The sequence below is a fragment of the Alligator sinensis genome, unplaced genomic scaffold (assembly GCF_000455745.1).
Source record: "Alligator sinensis unplaced genomic scaffold, ASM45574v1 scaffold98_1, whole genome shotgun sequence".
Lineage (NCBI taxonomy): Eukaryota > Metazoa > Chordata > Crocodylia > Alligatoridae > Alligator > Alligator sinensis.
In genome coordinates, this window is record NW_005842058.1 from 894,792 (window position 1) to 912,883 (window position 18,092).

At 43.6% G+C, this 18,092-nt stretch overlaps 1 long non-coding RNA gene across 5 annotated transcripts in view; it reads right to left on the bottom strand.

Annotated features, from left to right (window-relative positions):
• Window positions 1-16,633, bottom strand: part of LOC102380817 — a 19,014-nt gene extending 2,381 nt beyond the window's left edge. The window contains exons 1-6 of one of the 5 annotated variants that reach the window (XR_001357988.1): window positions 16,579-16,633; window positions 16,117-16,267; window positions 12,572-12,758; window positions 9,048-9,331; window positions 6,898-7,034; window positions 2,762-2,940 (exon numbers count right to left, since the gene is read on the bottom strand). This is a non-coding gene — a long non-coding RNA (uncharacterized LOC102380817). Of the gene's footprint in view, window positions 1-2,761; window positions 2,941-6,822; window positions 7,035-8,775; window positions 9,332-12,571; window positions 12,759-16,116; window positions 16,268-16,578 lie in introns of those variants that run through there. The other 4 variants (XR_001357989.1, XR_001357987.1, XR_323764.2 and 1 more) reach the window with 4 other exon arrangements.
• Between the last annotated feature and the right edge of the window lie 1,459 nt (window positions 16,634-18,092).

Here is an 18,092-nt window from a genome sequence, read left to right on the forward strand (position 1 = left end):
CCTGTCAATTGAGGAGAGGAAAGGAAAGGAAAAAATTTGCACTTGCTTCTTTGTGATTTTTCACCCTTGTTAGTAACCTACTAAAGTCAGGGTGAAATCTTGATCCTGTTGAAGAAGTCTTAAGGTAGTTTTGCCAATGACTTCAGTGGTCCAGAACGCTGTCCTCAGTTTCTAACTCATGCATCTTCTATGGTGCTTCATTTGAAGGTCTCACAGCATCAATTAATCTTTGACTCAGCCGTCTGACATGCACTGGACCCATGTTACAGATGATGAAAGAAAGGCACAAGCAAGTGAAATGGCAAGGTCACCACAGTGTCAGGGCAGAGAATAGAGTGCCGGAGTTGGACTCCTCCTCCCTGTTTTAATGACTAGACTACAGTCCTGCTAATATCCAACGCTAACACAGTTCAGGAAACCTTTTCATTTTAAGAGAACACTGAACCTTGTGTAACGCAATGAGTGACTTTATTTGCTGATCATGTTGTCCTGTTACCCTTGGTTTTGGGCAGCGCCATTGCTTTTATGAGTCTGCAAAGCTTAGGCCAGGGGCAGGCAAAGTTTTTTGGCCGGAGTGCCGAAAAAACCACAATGTCTACCTTGGAAGGTGCCAGAGTGCTGACATGCTGGAGCCTGGAGCAGCTGTTTGCAGCCTCCCAGCTGCAGCTGGCCCACGGAGCCCCGTCGGCTTGTAGTCTCCCAGCCGCCTGCTGGGAGCAGCCTGGGCTCTGTGGCTGGCAGCAGCTGCTTAGAGCCTGGGCTGGCGGTGGTGTGCTGAGAAAAATGGCCTTGCATGCCATGCTTGGCACATGTGCTGGGGATTGCTGACCCCTGGCTTAGGTCTAGTATAGTGAAGCACAAAAAAGTCATGTTTTTACTGGCCAGTTTAAAAAGTAGAGAAGTTAGCTTCTTGCTACTTCCTCTTTCCAGTGCAAGGAAGACAAGTGTCAGTAGACTGTGGTACTCTTATTCAGTGGGACTGACTGTGACTGAGTTACATGTATATCCTTTCCAAGCCAGAAGGAAATGCTTTTGTTAATGGGATAACCTGATAACTTTAGATACAGCAAAGTATGGTCAGGTGCTCTCAACTCCTACCCTCATAATTTTGCCATGCTGATAAAGTCTAAACACCTCAGTTGCTCTCACTACCTGACCTATGTCAAGTGTTTTGCTGTTGCTGTTCCCATCACTGTCCAACTGTGTCACTGTTGAATTTTTCTTTCTCTAAATTAAATGCTGGTTTTGCATTTGGAGGAAAACAACACCTTGAAATGGCTCAGCTGTGACCCAGATTAGATTTGAATAAAATCATCAGAGATGCTGCAGCCTAGCAGGTCCACTGAATAAAGTATCAAATGTAGCACAAATATATATAGCTGTACAGTGTGGCTGTGATGCATGTATTCCCTCACACTAACCATTAAAGGCTTACACAAAGTGAACCCAGATACTCTTAGAAATGGGTGCTACATAAATGCTCAGAATAATACCTGCTGCATCCTGGTTCTGTTCTGTCAAATAGATATTTAGTTTCAGTAGCAAGTTCTCACTAGTTAAATTTCATTTTGTTAATGCTTATGACAGTCTTAATTCTGTAGCAGAATTATCTGAATTAGTTACATAGAAAATACTACTTTAAACACTGTTTTAATTTTGGAGTATCAATAGAGTTCAGGGAATAAGAACTCCACCTGAGTGTTGAGTGCATGGTGGTGTTCTGAGTGCAGGTGGTAAGGCTTCTTCAGATTTCCATGAATGTTGATGATGAACGCTAATTCTCTTTTTTCCCTATTAACATACCCTAGTTGTAGTACTTTGTCTTGGAAGTTTGGTTGAAGACTTGCTTTTAACTAGGGGTGCGCTGCTAAAGATTGGGGGGGGGGGGCAACCAATAGCCAATTAATGAGCCATATGGGCCAATACCAGTCCGATTGCCAGTATGGAGCCTGGCAGCTTAGAGTGCAGTGTCTGGCTGGTAAGTCTGGGGGGGGGTGCAAGGGGGGGGGCAGATCAAGGCCCCTGCAGTGAGGGAGGGTGTGGGGTGGGACAGGGGCAGGCTCTGCTCAGCCAGGGCAGGGGCATCAGGGAACCACAAGCAGCTTTGGGAGGGGGGAAGGTGGATCCCACCAGTACACGTACCCGCAGGGGTGGCATGTGCCCGCAGATCTGTGCACAGGGCGAGGATGGGCTGCCACTGTGGGCTGAGGCCTGGGGGCGGCGCTGGGCTCTTCCCGGTGGGGGAGCTGGGCTGGAGCTGTGCTCGGGGCAGGCAGTGGCAGTGCTGGGATAGGGTAGAGGGGGTATGGGGAGGGGTTTACAGCCACCCCAGAACTTGCCCCCCCCCCACCTGCCCATAACCCTCCTCTCACAGCACTGCTGCTGCCCAGACCAAGCACAGGTCCCTCTCCAGGAAGAGCCCAGCACTGCACCTGGCCCCAGCCTGCAGTGTCAGCCTGCCCTCACCCCATGCACAGATCTGGGGGCAATCCCACCCCCCATAGCTCCCCCAGGGTGTGTGCATAGCAGCAGGATCTGCCCCTCACCCCACCCCTGCTGGGCAATCCCTGCACCAGCCCCACTCCCTTCCACACTGCACATCTACTTTTAACCCTCCATGTAGGAAGCATCCCTGTTTAAATCTGAGTCTGCAGCTTGAAATTTTACTTTAGAACTGAAAGAGGCAAACATAACTTCCATCTATAGGGTGGCCCAGCTGCCAATGATCACAGTGGTAATTTATGAAACCTTGTTAGGCTGTTTTATTCCCCCTTATCAGTGCAGAGGTTTGGTCTCATGTTTCAGTGATGTTTTCCGAAGCACGAATCTTTCTGGTGAACTCATAATGGAGCTGAGCATCCTTGTGCTTCTTTGGCCCCAAGGGGCACTGAAGGGGGTAAACACCTTACTGGAGACATTTGCTGCCTTGCAGGATTGGGCCTAAAAAAGTGTGTCAATTTTTTTCAGGTTATCCTTTGAAACCAAAAGTGCTTGGGAAGAGGAAAGGATAGGATAGTGTCATGATTCTTTAATTATGTTGAACAGGGTGCTCAAATCCTGGACTGTGCAGCAGATAGTTTGGGTGTGGTGAATGCATCTGTTCAGTTATTCATCCTATTTCTGTATTGTTAGTAAAATCTAGAATACAGAGATGATGGAGCATAATTTAAAAAAAAGGTCTTTGAGGGCCATGAATTTATCGGAACAGGGAGACAACAGTCAATTAGCCAGGTGCTGTTAAACAGGAAATATGATTGCTGAACATGTTGGAATTTTTTTTTGAGCCATTAATGATAGTATGTTGAAAGTGACATCTTGATACCTGGCACTGCCCTGGGTTGCATTGCATCATAACTGCTGCAGCTGTGGCAGCTCTGCCATTGGGCATAGGATAAAGGGAAAGGAAATCCACCCAGATATTGCTTGACATTGCTTTTTGTAGCATCAGTGCAGCTTTCTGTTGAGGCTTTTCAGTGGCTGCAGAGTTCCAAAGTACTAGGAACTTACTCTGCTTATGGCTTACACCCAGCCCCTGAGTTGGCTTGCAATATAGCATCTTGAACGGTGCATCCCACTTAACTGTATAGCATGTCCCAGGTCCTAATGTGTTGTCTTTTGTTTACATTGTAACAAATATCTATTATCCCTTTTGTTGGTTAAGTGTATAAATGCCTTAAGTACACGGGCAACTACTCAGTTGGTTCAATAAAAGAAATCATCCACAGAAATCTGTTTCCTGCATATTTTCTGGACCACTACAGCTACAGCATCCCTCCAGCACTACCTTATGTACATAGAACCTCTTCACCTTGCTGTCTAGTTCATAATGTGCACTTTTTTTAACTGGATACTTAGCAATATTGATTAGGAGCTGTTGGTTTCAAGGCCTCGATCGCAACCCTGAACTGACTAGATCCTATCAAGTTCAAGGCTTCTATTAAGGGCATAAGGCCACCGGAGAAACAAGGTTAGGAGCCTTAATGAGGTGTAGAATGCTTACAGCAGATTGCTTCTATGGTTAATGAGCATTGTTCACACTGAGTTTAGATAAGGGCATACTTGCTGTCTAGGTATACCTTTTCTTTTTCTTCCCCCAGTTCCAGGGCTCTGCACTTCAAGGGAGCTCACTATACATGCATTTCAGCGCTATAATGTCCTCAGATGATGGAAAACTTTCTTAAATCCATTCCTTCCCACGCTCTTGTTGAAGATGATTTGGGCTGATCCCAGCTCATACCGTAAAAGCATTTATCCTGTCTGCTTCTAGGTTTGTTTGTTTTTTATTTAAAGCTTCATCTTGAATTCCCAGCCAAGCCTACTTAAAATTAATGTCCGCTCTTTCCCCTGTTCCACATTATTAAAGGAGCTTGGCAAACTGTGTTTTTAATTAAAAATGCAGAAAGAAGGGAAGCAGATGAGAAGGTATAGAACAGGACAGGCAAAACGCAGTTAGCTGCTTATGTAGATCAAGTAGATTGATATTGTTTGAGTGTAAGTTGATCTTAATTTGATTTCTCATAATGGGGAATTTAGGGCTAATGGCTCAGCCTTGCAAGAGGAGACTTTTCAAATGGGAGATGGATGCTTCTGAACTGTTCCCCTCCTGCTATGTCATATCAGAGGAATCTACAATAAAGCGTGTGTGTCACTAGATAAGCATAGTCCAGAAAAGTAGGACTAAAGGGACCTTCAGAGGTCATTTAGTCCAACCCTGCCTCCTACCTCTACCAGAGGCAGGATCATCCCTAACCAAACCATCCTGTACAAATCCATAACCTGTTAGTAAAACGATGCAGTCAATCTTGACACAACCACGAGGCATAACACCTTACCCTGCCACAGGTAAAACAGGGGGACAGTGGTGTCCAGTATAGGAAGTACTGACAATATGATCAGTAACAAGTCCATTACTTTGTACCACTCATTCCTTTTTTTTTGTTATTTCATGCTTCAGCTGGACAAGTGCTAGTATTTGGATATCAGTTTGTTATTCTAGATGTATGAAATAGTCATTTTCTTCAATGAGTTGATACCCTCCCTTCTCCTCCAAAGCTTTTATTTCATTAAAACCATCTTCCTGCTTTCCTTGCACTTGTTGTCATTGTGTAATTCCTTCCTCTACTTTCCTTCTCCCTCCCCCAAAATGCATCTTCAAAGTGCATTATAGATTCTCTTTGTATGAGGAAAAGAGGAAACTGGGACCAGTTAAGTGACTTGTCCAAGGCTCCACAGTGATTAGTGGCAGAGCTAGGATCAAACTGAATTGTTGTTGCTTTTGTGAATCCTTTGGTCCTTGTGGCCTCTCCTTAAGAAGATACTTGCACATTCTCAATGTGTGCATTAAGGCTTTTCAGTAATTGCTTGTCCAGTCTTTTGGGTTCTGTTACCTGGTAATTCAGGCAGCCATCTATAAACCTGTAAACTATTTTGTGGGCATTTCTGTGGTGCTTGTTAATACAATATCTGTGTTTTTCATTCACTAATACTAAAAACTGTAGTTTGATCTTAAATCTCGGGACCAAAGAAACAGGTTATAACTGGCTGTAGTTCTTTTGAGTGCCCCCTCATCAAAATAATTGTTTTCTTTAGTGTGGGGGGCAGATACTGGGGAAATGTGGAAGCAACTCAAACGTTTTCAGATTCCTTGACTAATCTGTACAATACAGAATTGCCTCAGACTTTCTATTTGTAAAAGTATTTGTCAGCATAATTTGGAATATTTCACTGCCTTGTGCTCAAATCCGATCTTTGGGATGGAAGGGAGGTTCCTCTAGTCCAATGTATCTGCATCAAGTAGGAAAAGGGTGCCTGCTGTTTTCCATAAATTAACTGTTCCTTCTCCAAGCCATTTACTTCTGATCCTGTACAAGTCCCCAGCACCCAACTGATCAGTTCTGTGACTGGGCAAGTTCATCAGAAAGATTTTGCTAGTCAATAAATGTATCCTCTTAATGGCTTTATCCTATTACAAGGTTACCAGCAGGCCACATGTTTTTTGTTTGTCACTAAGATAATTTTGTAAAGGCAGCAGCTGCTGTTTTTACTGTTAAATGCTACCACTTCAGGACCATCTTTAAATCCCTTCCATCCTTTCATCTATTGCCAGTAAAATGAGCTCAGCATCAGTATACCCTCTAGACTCTCAATTCCAGACCTGTAAAGGATTGATTCCTCTCTTGAAAAGGCGTTCAAATGGTCCTTGAACACACTTTTCCAAATGGTGTATCCCACCCTGCACTCCAAATTAATTGTACTCTATTTACTAAATGTACATTAGCTAGGAATGTTGTTTCTACACAATCCAAATATTTTAACTTAATTTCCTATTTGAAGGCTCTATGCTCATGTATCATTAGTCAGGAGTGTTTGCAATTGCAGGAGTTACAGTCCAAGGACATTGTACTGGAAAATACTGCTGAAGAAGAAATTGTAGTAGTGGTGGTTGATACTTGTGAGGGCCTCAAGTTAAACAAGTCAGTTCAAGGTGAGTTTGCATACCTTGCCCTTGTTTCTGCCGTTTCATGGATGAAGAGATATAGCTGCTTTGTTTTATTACAAAGGAAGCAGCCACCAGGGTACTGAAAAACTGTGGAATCAATTAGGGATAATTTTGTTTTAGTGGGCCCTGTTGTATGACGGGTGTCTCCAGCCTCTTCCTGCATTTGTGTAGTTAAATATTGCTAGTAATGCATAGGTGAACACAATAGCCTCTGTGCATACCAGTACCTTATGGGTAGCTTGGCTTTCTGAACTTGCTGTAGTTATCCAAGCAAATACTTATTTCTTAAGAAGCTGATACTCCTTTTTTATAATACGCTGTAGAGTTATGAATTTGCACTTAGACACCAGTGATTTTTATAGAAGAGCTTAACTTGCTCAAAATATGGCATCTGTCACCTGCTCTTTCCCATCTCCCCCATATTCAGCAGAATGGTCTCAGTCTTGCATCTGCATATAATGCTCACTCTGTGTGTATACTGCTTCTCCTGTTTCTGCTCGGCTGGAAATTGTTGACCTCCATCAAATGAAGAGATCTGGAATATAAAAGGAGTCTCAGTCCTAAACATTAATTGGGTAGAATGAATTTTGTCACATGGCAGTATAGATAGCTGTACTACAAAAAGCAAAGGGAGGTAAAGAATTGAAAGCATGTCCTCCGCTGTAGTAGCGGAGGTGTCAGTGGCTGCTCAAAATCTTTCTTTGTTATTCTCCCAAGTCGGATAAAACAGCTGTCGTTGGTCCTGGGCTGGCTGCACTGCTTTACCTTCTCATAGTCTCTCCACTGCATGGCTTTCTTAGTATGAAATTCTGTAGCTTACCTACTCCTAGACAAAGATGTGGTTCACAGCACCCAGAATACCGCCCCCCAGGCCAGTGGAGGTTGGACCTTGGAAGGGTTCCCTTTCAGGAGCATGTGACACTAGCAGTGGTACAGGACCATCTTCAACACAAAGCATAAATTGGCCTAAAGATGCATGCCATTACAGAAGTAGATTTAAAATAAGAGACCTGCACACACATTTCCTAACCAGAGCCACAGCCCTTCTATCCTTTGATCTGGTGGGACTAACTTATTCCCCAGCTCTGAGATAGGGGTGGGGAGGGGAGCATTTAGGCCAGCTCACAGTAGCATGCTTTCTCTGCTAATGACCTGACCGTGGTTACCTTAACTCCATTGAAGCTGTCTTGTCTGTGCCATTGTTTTACCTTTCTTCCTGGTTCTGCAATAATCCCTTAACAGCCACCTTTTATTTAACTGTGCATTCAGGCAAGCGGCAATAGAAAACTGGACATTATATTCAGACTACGTAATGTAGACATTTTCCAGGTTTGGTTTAGAAGTCACACCTGCCAGAGCAGCAGCTTTCAAAAGCATCATGCATTAGACTGGGTTCCTCAAGGCCCTTACTTTCATGTAATGTGCAGACCAACAGGTCCCCTAAGATGCGTGGAACAAGAGACCTGGGGAAAACCTTCATGAGGGACCTTGCTGCTGTGTGATCTCAGTGCTTTGCAATAGGTTGTGTTTAATTGTAGTCTTGTTAATTATTTGATTTAAAATCTAAACCAAGACTCTTCCTTCAGATGAGACTTAGCCTGATTAGACTCCTGGCCATATAAACAAGTAGGATTTTTTTCACTTTCTGCAGTTCGCTTGCTTATCGTGTTTCTGAAATGAATGCTAAAATGCAAGGGCTTCTTTGTTTGACGGGCTCTTGGCTAGCTTAGGCTGTGGCTCAAATTACTGTTCCACTAAAGCACTGTGATTTGAGTCAGGCTTGCAGACTCCTTGGTACATTTATTTGGATCTTGTTATGACCAAGTGTGTCACAGAACTGCAAACCCCAAATACACTAGGGCAAAATATCCATCACCTCCATGTGATCAGACAGTACTGGAAAGCAGTTCTGTCCCGTTGTAGGAGGAATTATCTATGTTCAGGTTATGCTATGGAACCAAGCAGGCATTGATCGTGCCTCTGATTCCTTTGATTCATAATTACTAGCCCTTGCCACCTGTGTATACAGGTTGCTGTACATGCAGATCCTATTTAAAAATACATTTATAGTTGTCTTTTAAAAGTTTTGCCCTAAACCTGCTGTCAATAACTGCTGGCTGCCGAGATATAATTAGCTTTAGTCCCACTCACTGAAGGCATGCTTCTGTATCACTGAACTAGGCACCCTGTTATCTTTCCTCCTACTTTTAGTCCCCTTTAGCAAATTGTCGTCCTTATCGGAGGAACGTAGCTGAGTCTTGGTAAAATTATGCGGAGGGATTTATTTGTATCTGAGTAGTTTAGTTTATTGAGCAGTTTCTGTTGGATGTCAGCAGTTTCACCACCCACTCAGGCTCTCGCATTCTTATGCTTTAAGCTCTCAGGGGCAGGTACTGCCTTTGTTTCTGAGCTATATATTCTTGTGTGTGCAGTGTTGATCTTGGGCTAAGGCATTATGGTAGCTGGTTATGATAGTTGCTGATAAGGAAGTGCAGTTCTCTTCAATTAATGATAGGCATGTACATTTTGCCAGAATAAAGGAGCCTACCCCTTTGTTGTCTCGGAAATAATCCTTGCAGGGCACATTTGTGGTATACAGAAAGGGTATCACCAACCATTCCTGTGTTTTCAAGCCTAGTATTTGTCTCTCTGGGTCAGCATGTGCAGGAAGCTTTGCATAGCCTTTCCGTTTATCATCTTGAGCCAGGTGCCTTGAGTCACTCTTCACAACTAAAGAAGGATGTTTGCCTGGAAGGATGTTTCTCTTTGGGGAGGAAATAAGAAGTTTGTATTGGTTTCTTGATAGATGCAAAGAGATCCCTGTGGATATTACTGTAATAAATAAATAAATAAATAGGTGATGTGATAGAAGTGCATAAGCAGGCTTGCTTACTCTGCTACTAGGGGTAAGTTGAAATGGATGATTATTGTTCAGATTTTCTCATTAGTGACAGGCATGTGTGGAAGCTTTAACATAACACTACAGCAATGGTATCTTTTAAGCGCATAATAACAGGACTCTTTTTCTCAAGTTCAGCAGATAGTTGCATTATTCAGCTTTTTTTTTTTCCTTGACACACCCAAGCTTCACTGACTGACACATGCCCTCAACCTTTAGTCACTTTTAATGCAGCAGGCCTTTACTGTTGTGATTATATCTTTAGGACTGGGCTCGTGAACACACAGGCTTTCTCAGAATACTTTCCCCTTTTCTACTTTGTTTAGATGGAGTGTAAGCAAGCACTGGTTGAGGACTTTGAATAGCCAAGGTTTGAAGGCCATTGATTAGCCTGGATTCGAACAAGGATTCCTATGTATCTGCAAAAAAGTTGCATACATCATAGCACTTCAGCCAAACCTTCATCACTAGCAATAATTTCAGGAGTACTGCATGCATCAAAGAAAAACTGTGTGGATTACTAGGCAGACCATGTGTAAAAGAAGGGAATGGGATGGTTTTGAAAAATACCAAACGCCAACACAGGTGGGCCTTTGTCCTATTTACTTTAAATTGCCAGCTCCGACATGGGGGATCTGATGTGAAGTGAGCCATGTAGTGAATAGTTCCAAAGATGCATGTAATTTGTGCTGCTTTTGTTGGCAGTTTTCTTACCTCAGCATTATGATGTCCTAATCATGTTGTATGATCCTAAGGATCGATAGCACAGACATAAAGAGAAGCCCTTTGTATGCTTAGCGGTCTCTGATGTTTTCAAGGTGTGACGTGGCTTGTAGCGCACATGGAACTCAGAAAATAGATGTTAGAATAGATTAAATGACTTGGGACAAAAATAACTGTCCTAAACACGTTGCTGATCTCTGGCAAGAGGAAGGTGTGCATGTCTCATGGAATTTACCTTCTGGCTATTGCAGTGTAAATTGCTTCAGGAAAAACCTGCAGGGCATCAAGAAGATTTGGCTTGGGCTTGGGTTATACCAAATGGGCCATTTATTTATTTATTTATTTTTAGATGCCCGAAGTGATGGGGATGGATCGTTTGCCTGTCTTAAAAGCATTTGGTTACGCTGTATGCTCTGACTTAATGTTCTGGTTCTGCCATCTTGGTACCAAACATACATTTTGTCAGTTTTCTGAAATGGTGAGCTGTCAGCACGGCAAAGTCGAACTCTTATTGAACAAAACCTGCTTAGAGCTTATTGCAGCCCTCTGATACAGAGGGTGGTGCTTAAGCAGCCATGTAATATAGGATCAAGTCCAGAGCCATCCCCCAGGGCTTTTTTAGGTAGCTGTTATTTTCTTCATGGTATTTATTATCTGAAGATGATGGCACATTGTTTATATTTGCTCTGCGGAGAACTATTTGATGGTGACACTTTAATTTGTATTTTTGAGCTTTTTGTCTCGTAGCATAAACAGATTGAATCAGGGTGTTGTATTTCTCATCCCAATCTGTGAGTTCACCAGATACCATCTGTGGGAAAACCTTGAGGCCAAGACTTGGAGAAATGTTTGTCTGAAGTTCAGTGACCAACTTTGGCCTGAATTTCAGGAGTGTTAAGAACAAGCAGATCCCATTGAAATGAACAGAAGCTGGTGGGTACTCTGCACTTTTGAAAATCAGACTCCTCCCATCTCTCCCCCCCCCCCACTCCAGGTTTTTGGAAGCAGGTAGAAAAACTTTAGAGCTTTACGTACTTAAAATTTACTTTGAGCTGAAACTATGTGGTTCTGGTAGGTGCCTTTCCTACAGTGTCTGAAAAAAAGTTAAGTGCTCAACAGAAAATGTTGTTTAGCTAGATGGAGAAACAGAAGTGTGGGTTTTTAGGTATTTGACTGGTATCGAAGTCCTTGTGGCTTGCATCTGTGTCAAGGTGGTGATTTCATAAGAAATAGATACAGATAAATGGCTGGGAATGGGATGGGGAAAATGCAAGAGATTTATTTTTACTGTTGGTTCTGTTCTGAATCCATTTCTTTTTAGATGCAGGTCAGTATTTGAGGACCATTGCTGTTGGACTCGGCAGTTACCAACGTGCTTACTTATGAATTCTGGAATGATGAATTTTACCCCATATTTTATTTAGTATGCTGTACTATTCAATTTTTTAGGGACTTGATTTTCAGCATGTAGGTGCTTATAGCATGTGTGATCAGTGTAAAACAATCCAACGTTGGTTGGGGGAGAGACTTGTTTGACCTCCTCTCTACCTCCTGCAATTTGATTAGTCTCTCTCTTGTGTCCAAAATGGCAAATTAAAGTTGCTATGATGTGATTGCAAAGTGACGGTGCAAGGAGAGTTGTCCTGTGGTGGCTGGAAGAGCTCATCAGGACTCCTTCCTCTTGGTTAAGTCCCTTAACTGCTTTGCATGTATGAGAATGAGGATAGTCTCTTATCTCAAGTGAGTTGAGGCTTAATGTTTATGAAAAGCATTTGGAATTGGGTGCAGTGGGTGTTTGTGGTTGTAGGAGTTTTCCTTCCATCTGTTTTTGGGTTTGCTTCAACTTGGCCAAGTGCCTTTACTCATGTTAGTGCTATTTATGTGTTTAAATGGTAGCTCTCAAGTAGCATTTCAGCTTGGGAGTAGTTTGCTGTCTCATGCTCTCTCCCTTATCTAATATACTCAGGGTTCCTGCTCCATAATCAGTGCGCTAAATGGCGTTTTTATCTTGGTTAAAAAGGTAGATGCTGCTCAGTCTTGCCACAAAATAATCCCCACCCATTTGTTGCCCGTAACAACCGACCATCTCTGATATTCAGAAGCTGAGCAAAGGCTGGAGTAAAGCTCGCCTGATTTTCTGTGTCCAGTGGGGGAAGGAAGAGAGACCTTAGTATTCTGTCACATTGCAACTTTGTGAGAATATGTTGATGAGGATTTACTGTTGCAAACCTCCAATGCAACAGCAGGACAGCTGAAATGTTCTGCTTATTAATGTGTTGAATAATCTAGTTAAAGCAGACAAGAAGGAGAAATGTACATCAGCAAGGCTTTCCCTAGAATAATGCCAAAAGGATTTTCATCAGGGGAAATGATCTGATTGGATTACAGTTGCAGCCTACTGTGAATGTTTTCAGGCTGTTTGAGAACATTAAATTAAAAAAAAAAATTACCATTCATCGACTTGGGCTAAGCGACAAACAGTAGGAAATTCCAAGCTGACATCCACTGCACCCTTCAGATGTCTTGTCGTGCCTTAATATTTCTGGCAGAAATTCCCCAGCATGAGACCCTGTCTGCTGTTTGCTTCTTTGGGGTCAGCTGAAGAAGATGCATCAGCTTGGAATTGACTCAGCATTTCTAGATGGGGACATGAAGCAAAATTATGATGAATTAACTGCAGGTGTGAAGTGAAAGCACATTAAACCTGCATAGGACTATTTGGTTTAGGTTAATATGAACAAAGAACACCTTTGTTCATGCAGCCACATGGGTTTATTGTGCTTTAGCTAAATCTTCTTAATTTTTCCTAAGTGTCCCTATGTAGACAGGCGCTCTGCCATTAGAAGACAGTGCTATTAATGCTTATACTCTGTGTGACATGAATCCTTAGGGTAACATTGCTGTGACTTGAAATTCTCCAGAATAGGAAAGGGGTTGGGGTTTTGATTGAATTTAGTGCCTGTGGAAGTAGAACATCCATGATGATGCTGTCAGGATGTTGCTTGCCAAATTCAGTAATTGCCACACTTGAGTACATTTCTGAATTGGGGCCATTTAAAACACGGTCTGTGTAGGATCCCCATACAACTTGACCAGAGCTCTGCAACCTTTTTGTGACTTTCTCTGTGAAGCTGATGCTGGGTGTCCCTTGAGCAGGCTGCCAATTCATCTACATTGTTCAAAATTACATTCGTGGTACGGAGATGTGTCCTTTAGAAGCTGGAATGACCGCCCTCCTTGCCATTTTGATTAGGCCATACTTTGAATCCAGGTTTCCAAAGCAGGGAACCGAGGCTTGATTGTTAACTCCCTGCAGTGGCATATCACCTTCCTCCGACAAAGGAGAGATTTGCATTGGCCTTTAGCATGTGGAGAACATATTTTTCTATTCCTTGTTGACCTGGTTCAAGTCAGTAGCCTTTTCATCTTCACTTGCTGTATTCCCCTCTGCTTGTGTTTTTATCATGTTTCCCAGCCTAGACAGAGCTGCCATAAGCTAATTGCCACTGGATGATTGTAGAGTAACAGAATCTCTTCCTGGGCAATCCAGCTGGCCATACATTTCGGTCTTCTAAATGACAAACAATTGGCCCTGTTCTTCCCTGTGTAGAAATGAGACTCATTCCCTAAAAACAGGCATTTGGGAACTGCTGCCTGCAGCATTGATCCTGAAATAGCAAGATGCTTGGGGCTTAATCAATAGAGATTGGTGTACCTGATGGGAAATTTACCTTGAAAGTTTTTAAAATAAAGGTCCTGATTTCATATTTTCCCCTCTTGTCTGTTGCTTAGGCTTACTTTAAAGAAGTGGATCCAAGTAGCTTTATTTTTTTTGTCCCCCAACACTTAAGTTACATGTTTCTTACGAGCGCAAAACAGTCAAGTCACATTTATTCTAAGAACCAAGTTCGTGCTAATCATGCTTTGTGCATGAAGGATATTTTGCCATGACAAATGGAAGATGATGTTAAACTAAGTGTCTTTTTTTTTTTAATTTAACCTGAGTTGAGGACACTAGAGCAGAAGATTCAGTAGTTTGCCAGAGGATAAATAGAACATTCTTTGGTGGGGAGGGAGGGGCGAAATGTCATGTGCTGGCCTCTAATGAAATATTAAAGAATGGAGAGCAGCTATAGATAGTTGTTGTACCCCTTTTTCGAAAATATATTTTTATTCTTGCTTTAATTTTGCAACTAGAATATGACATCAGTGTTCAGTAGTAGTTCTCTTGCAGAACCATGTGATGCAAAGTTTTGTACTGCTGTTAATGAAGCTGTGATGGCTTCTGAGCTTTTGGTTCGTTGTAGTTATGAAACGTCTGGTATTTGTTCACCAGTGTCTTGTATACCAAGGTAGTTTAATTTAGTAGGACGCTAAGATTGATTTATAGTTTCTTCATGGATTCATAGACTGTGAGGCTGGAAGGGACCTCGGGAGATCGTTGGGTCCAGTCCCCTGCACCAAGCAGGAAAGACAACTGGGAGTCAGGTAATACCAGCAAGGTGACCATCCAGTCTCCTGTTGAAGATTTCCAGGGCAGGCGATTGCACCACCTCTGAAGGGAGCTTATTGCACAGTCTGGACACCCTAGCTGTGAAGACATTTTTCCTAATGTTGAGCCTGAAACTGTCTTCCAGGAGTTTGTGACCATTACTCCTGGTTTTCCCCAAAGGTGCCCTGGTGAACAGTTGTTCACCGAGCCCTTGATGTACACCCCGATGTAGTGGTAAGCCGCTATCAAGTCCAGTCTCAGCCTTCTCTTTTCCACGCTGAAGCATCCCAGGTCCCTCAGCCTTTCCTCGTATGGCTTGCCGTGCAAGTCTCCAATCATATGGGTGGCCCTTCTTTGGACTCCCGCGAGCTTTACCACATCCTTGCTGAAGTGCAGCACCCAGTACTGGACACGGCACTCCAGCTGTGGTCTCACCAATACCAGTAGAGTGGAAGAATCACTTCCCTAGTTTTGCTGGAGATGCATTGATTGATGCATGCCAGGGTATTATTTGCCTTGTTGGCTACAGCATCACACTGCCGGTTCATATTCATACTGCGTTCTGTTATTACCCCCAGGTCCCTTTCATTTGTGGTGCTGGTCAGTTTGGCGTTGCCAAGCCTGTAAGTGTATTAGGAGGCTTTTTGTCCCCAGGTGGAGCACTTTACATTTCTCAGCATTGAGCTTCATCTGATTCTGATCTGCCCAAGCTAGCCTGTCTAGGTCCACCTGTATCTGCAGCCTATCTTCAAGCATGACCACAGTCCTCTGTAACTTGGTATTGTCTGTGAACTTGGCCAGCGAGCTCTTTACTCCCACATCCAAATCACTGATAAAAATGTTGAAAAGCGCTGGACCAAGCACTGATCCCTGAGGGACACCACTGGCCACTTCTCGCCAAAATGACATAGAGAGTTCTAATGAACAGATCTGGGTCCTACCCCACAGGCAGCTTTGTACCCACCTAACTGTCTCACAATTAAGGCCACAGTCCTCCAATTTTCTCACGAGAACATCATGGGATATTAGATCCAAAGGCCTTTTGGAAGTCGAGCTATACTATGTCAACTTCCTTTCCCTTATCCAGGTGGTGAGTTACCTGATCATAGAAGGAGATGAGGTTGGTAAGACCAGACCTGCTGGTGGCGAAGCCATGCTGGCTGTCGTTCTGAAAGCTGCCTTCTGCAAGCCTTTTGTATATAGACTAGCTCATAATGCCCACTGGAAAGCAGGAGGGCTAGCTCTTCCTGCTTCTCCACGCTCCTGGCATTAGTGTACAGGCACCCGAGTCCTTCTAACGAGGCCCTCAACATCCTGTCACGCTGATGAAAAACTACTCCCTCAGCTCCCACAAGAGTGGCTCTTCTAGTGTCCCTATCAATGGAGCTTTCTTGTATGTCGGTCCCTGGGCATGCTCCAGTTAGTGTTTCCCCGTCCCTCAGCAAACTTAGTTTAAAGCCCCATCTAGAAGATCAGCCATCCTGGCCATGAACAGGGACTTACCTCTCCATGTGAGGTGGATGCTGTCTCTTCCCAGGAGTTCTCTCTCCCTGAATTGTGCGCTGCGATTGAGGAAACCAAAGCCCTCTGTGGCACCACCATCGGAGATGTCAGTTCACTTCCTCGATACAACCTTCCCTCCTAGGGCCATGGTCTGCAACAGGGGGCACAGAAGAAAAAACTACCTGAGCCCTGGAGCCCTGTAGACACTCATGACCCGGTCCAGATTACTCCTGGCCGTGTTGTTCGTTCCCACATGGATGAGGCTCATGGGGTAGTAGTTGGAGGCCCTAACGAGCCTGGGGATCCTCTCCTCAATGCCTCGGATGTGAGCCCCAGGGAGACAGCAGACCTCAGGGGCTAGGGGGTCCGCACGGCAGATGGGTCCCTCAGTGCCCTGCAGGAGGAAATCCCCCACCACCACCACCTTGCACCTCCTCTTGGGGGTCAGAACAAGCTGCTTACCTTCCTCCTCCTCTGGTGTCACCATCAGAGCCTTCTCATGTGTAGGGAGGGGAGCGTACTTGTTGTGCAGGGCCAGGGGAGGAGCCCTGGCCCTACGTTTCCTGGAGCATGCATTTTTAAGTTTTGCAAAACAGCATCTCATTTCTGACTGGAGAATGCACGTGGCCAGACTTCACCCTGAAGTGAATTTTGCCAGCCACTTTATAAACTGCTGAAAATAGACTTGTGGTGAAAAATGACACATGCTGGTAGATGCTTAACCACAGCTATGTGAACAGCATTACTATAATAATTGCTGAAGAGCTTGTGGAACAGATTGCTAAGGCATTAAGGAAAGCCATCCAGGCATTTGCTACACCTTTAAACAGCATGGTTGTTTTGGACGGTTTTTGATCCCAGATTTATTCTGGGAGGGGGCATAGTAAGATGTCAGGACATTCACAGCTTGTTAAATCCAAGGGAGGAGAATGATTACATTGGAATGAAATAGAAATGTGAATTCCAGCTTTTGAGGAGCTCAGCCTTGAGGTTTTCATGTCTTGTGAAAATGGAACAATTCATCCCAGACTGCTAAAGCAACTCATAGTCAAACAATAGTTTGTTGCTTCATTATGACTAAAAGCTCACTGATAATGTGCAAAAGAGGAGAGAGAAATTTCTATATTTAGGTTTCCTGTTCAGAATTTCAGTCAAAGGCGTGGCCCAGCAATCAGCTGGTTAATGTTAATTATGCATCACTGTCTCTTCCCCACCAAAGCAAACAGTCTTTGTTTTAAAACTGAAAACTGAAGGTCAGGGATTGGACACATTCCTGAAGACTTACCCTGGTTACTGTAGGCTGTGCACCATGACAGTTTTTGAAGTTCATCCCATTTATTGATATAATATGTGATCTGCTTGAAGAGCCCAAGGAAATAAATATCCATCAATGAAATGTACCTTTTGAAGTAGTACATATAAGTCTATCATCAGAAGAACTCTCTGGGTGAATCACAGTTCATTGTAGATAATTCCTGGCTATGTAAAAGTGAACCTGCTATATGGATTTGGATTGCAGCAAACAGAGGAAGTCCCTATGTAAAAGCATCTGCTGTGCCCTTTAGTTGTTTAAGGGTTGTTTTGTGCTTGGGTCACTTTATCATGCACAGGGTCTGAGATGAAACTCAAGATGCTTCCAACACCAGAGTATGTTAGAGTGAGTGGCACATGATCTATAAAAGGGATAAAAATTAGACTTATCACAGCTTTACATTGTCCAAACTAGGTCTGAACACTCTCATATAACATGAAAAAACAAGCCGTCTCAGCCCCTGCCCCACTCCGCCCTCACTGCAGGAGCCTTGATCTGCCTCTCCCCTACACCCTCCTTTTTTTTTCCCCCCACACCCCTTCCACCACAGACTTACCAGCTCTTCAAGTTGCAGTGCTGCGTATCAGAAATCGGATCGGTATCGGCCAACATGCCTCCTTAAAAAATGGCTATTGGTATCAGCCCCCAAAATCTCTATCAATGT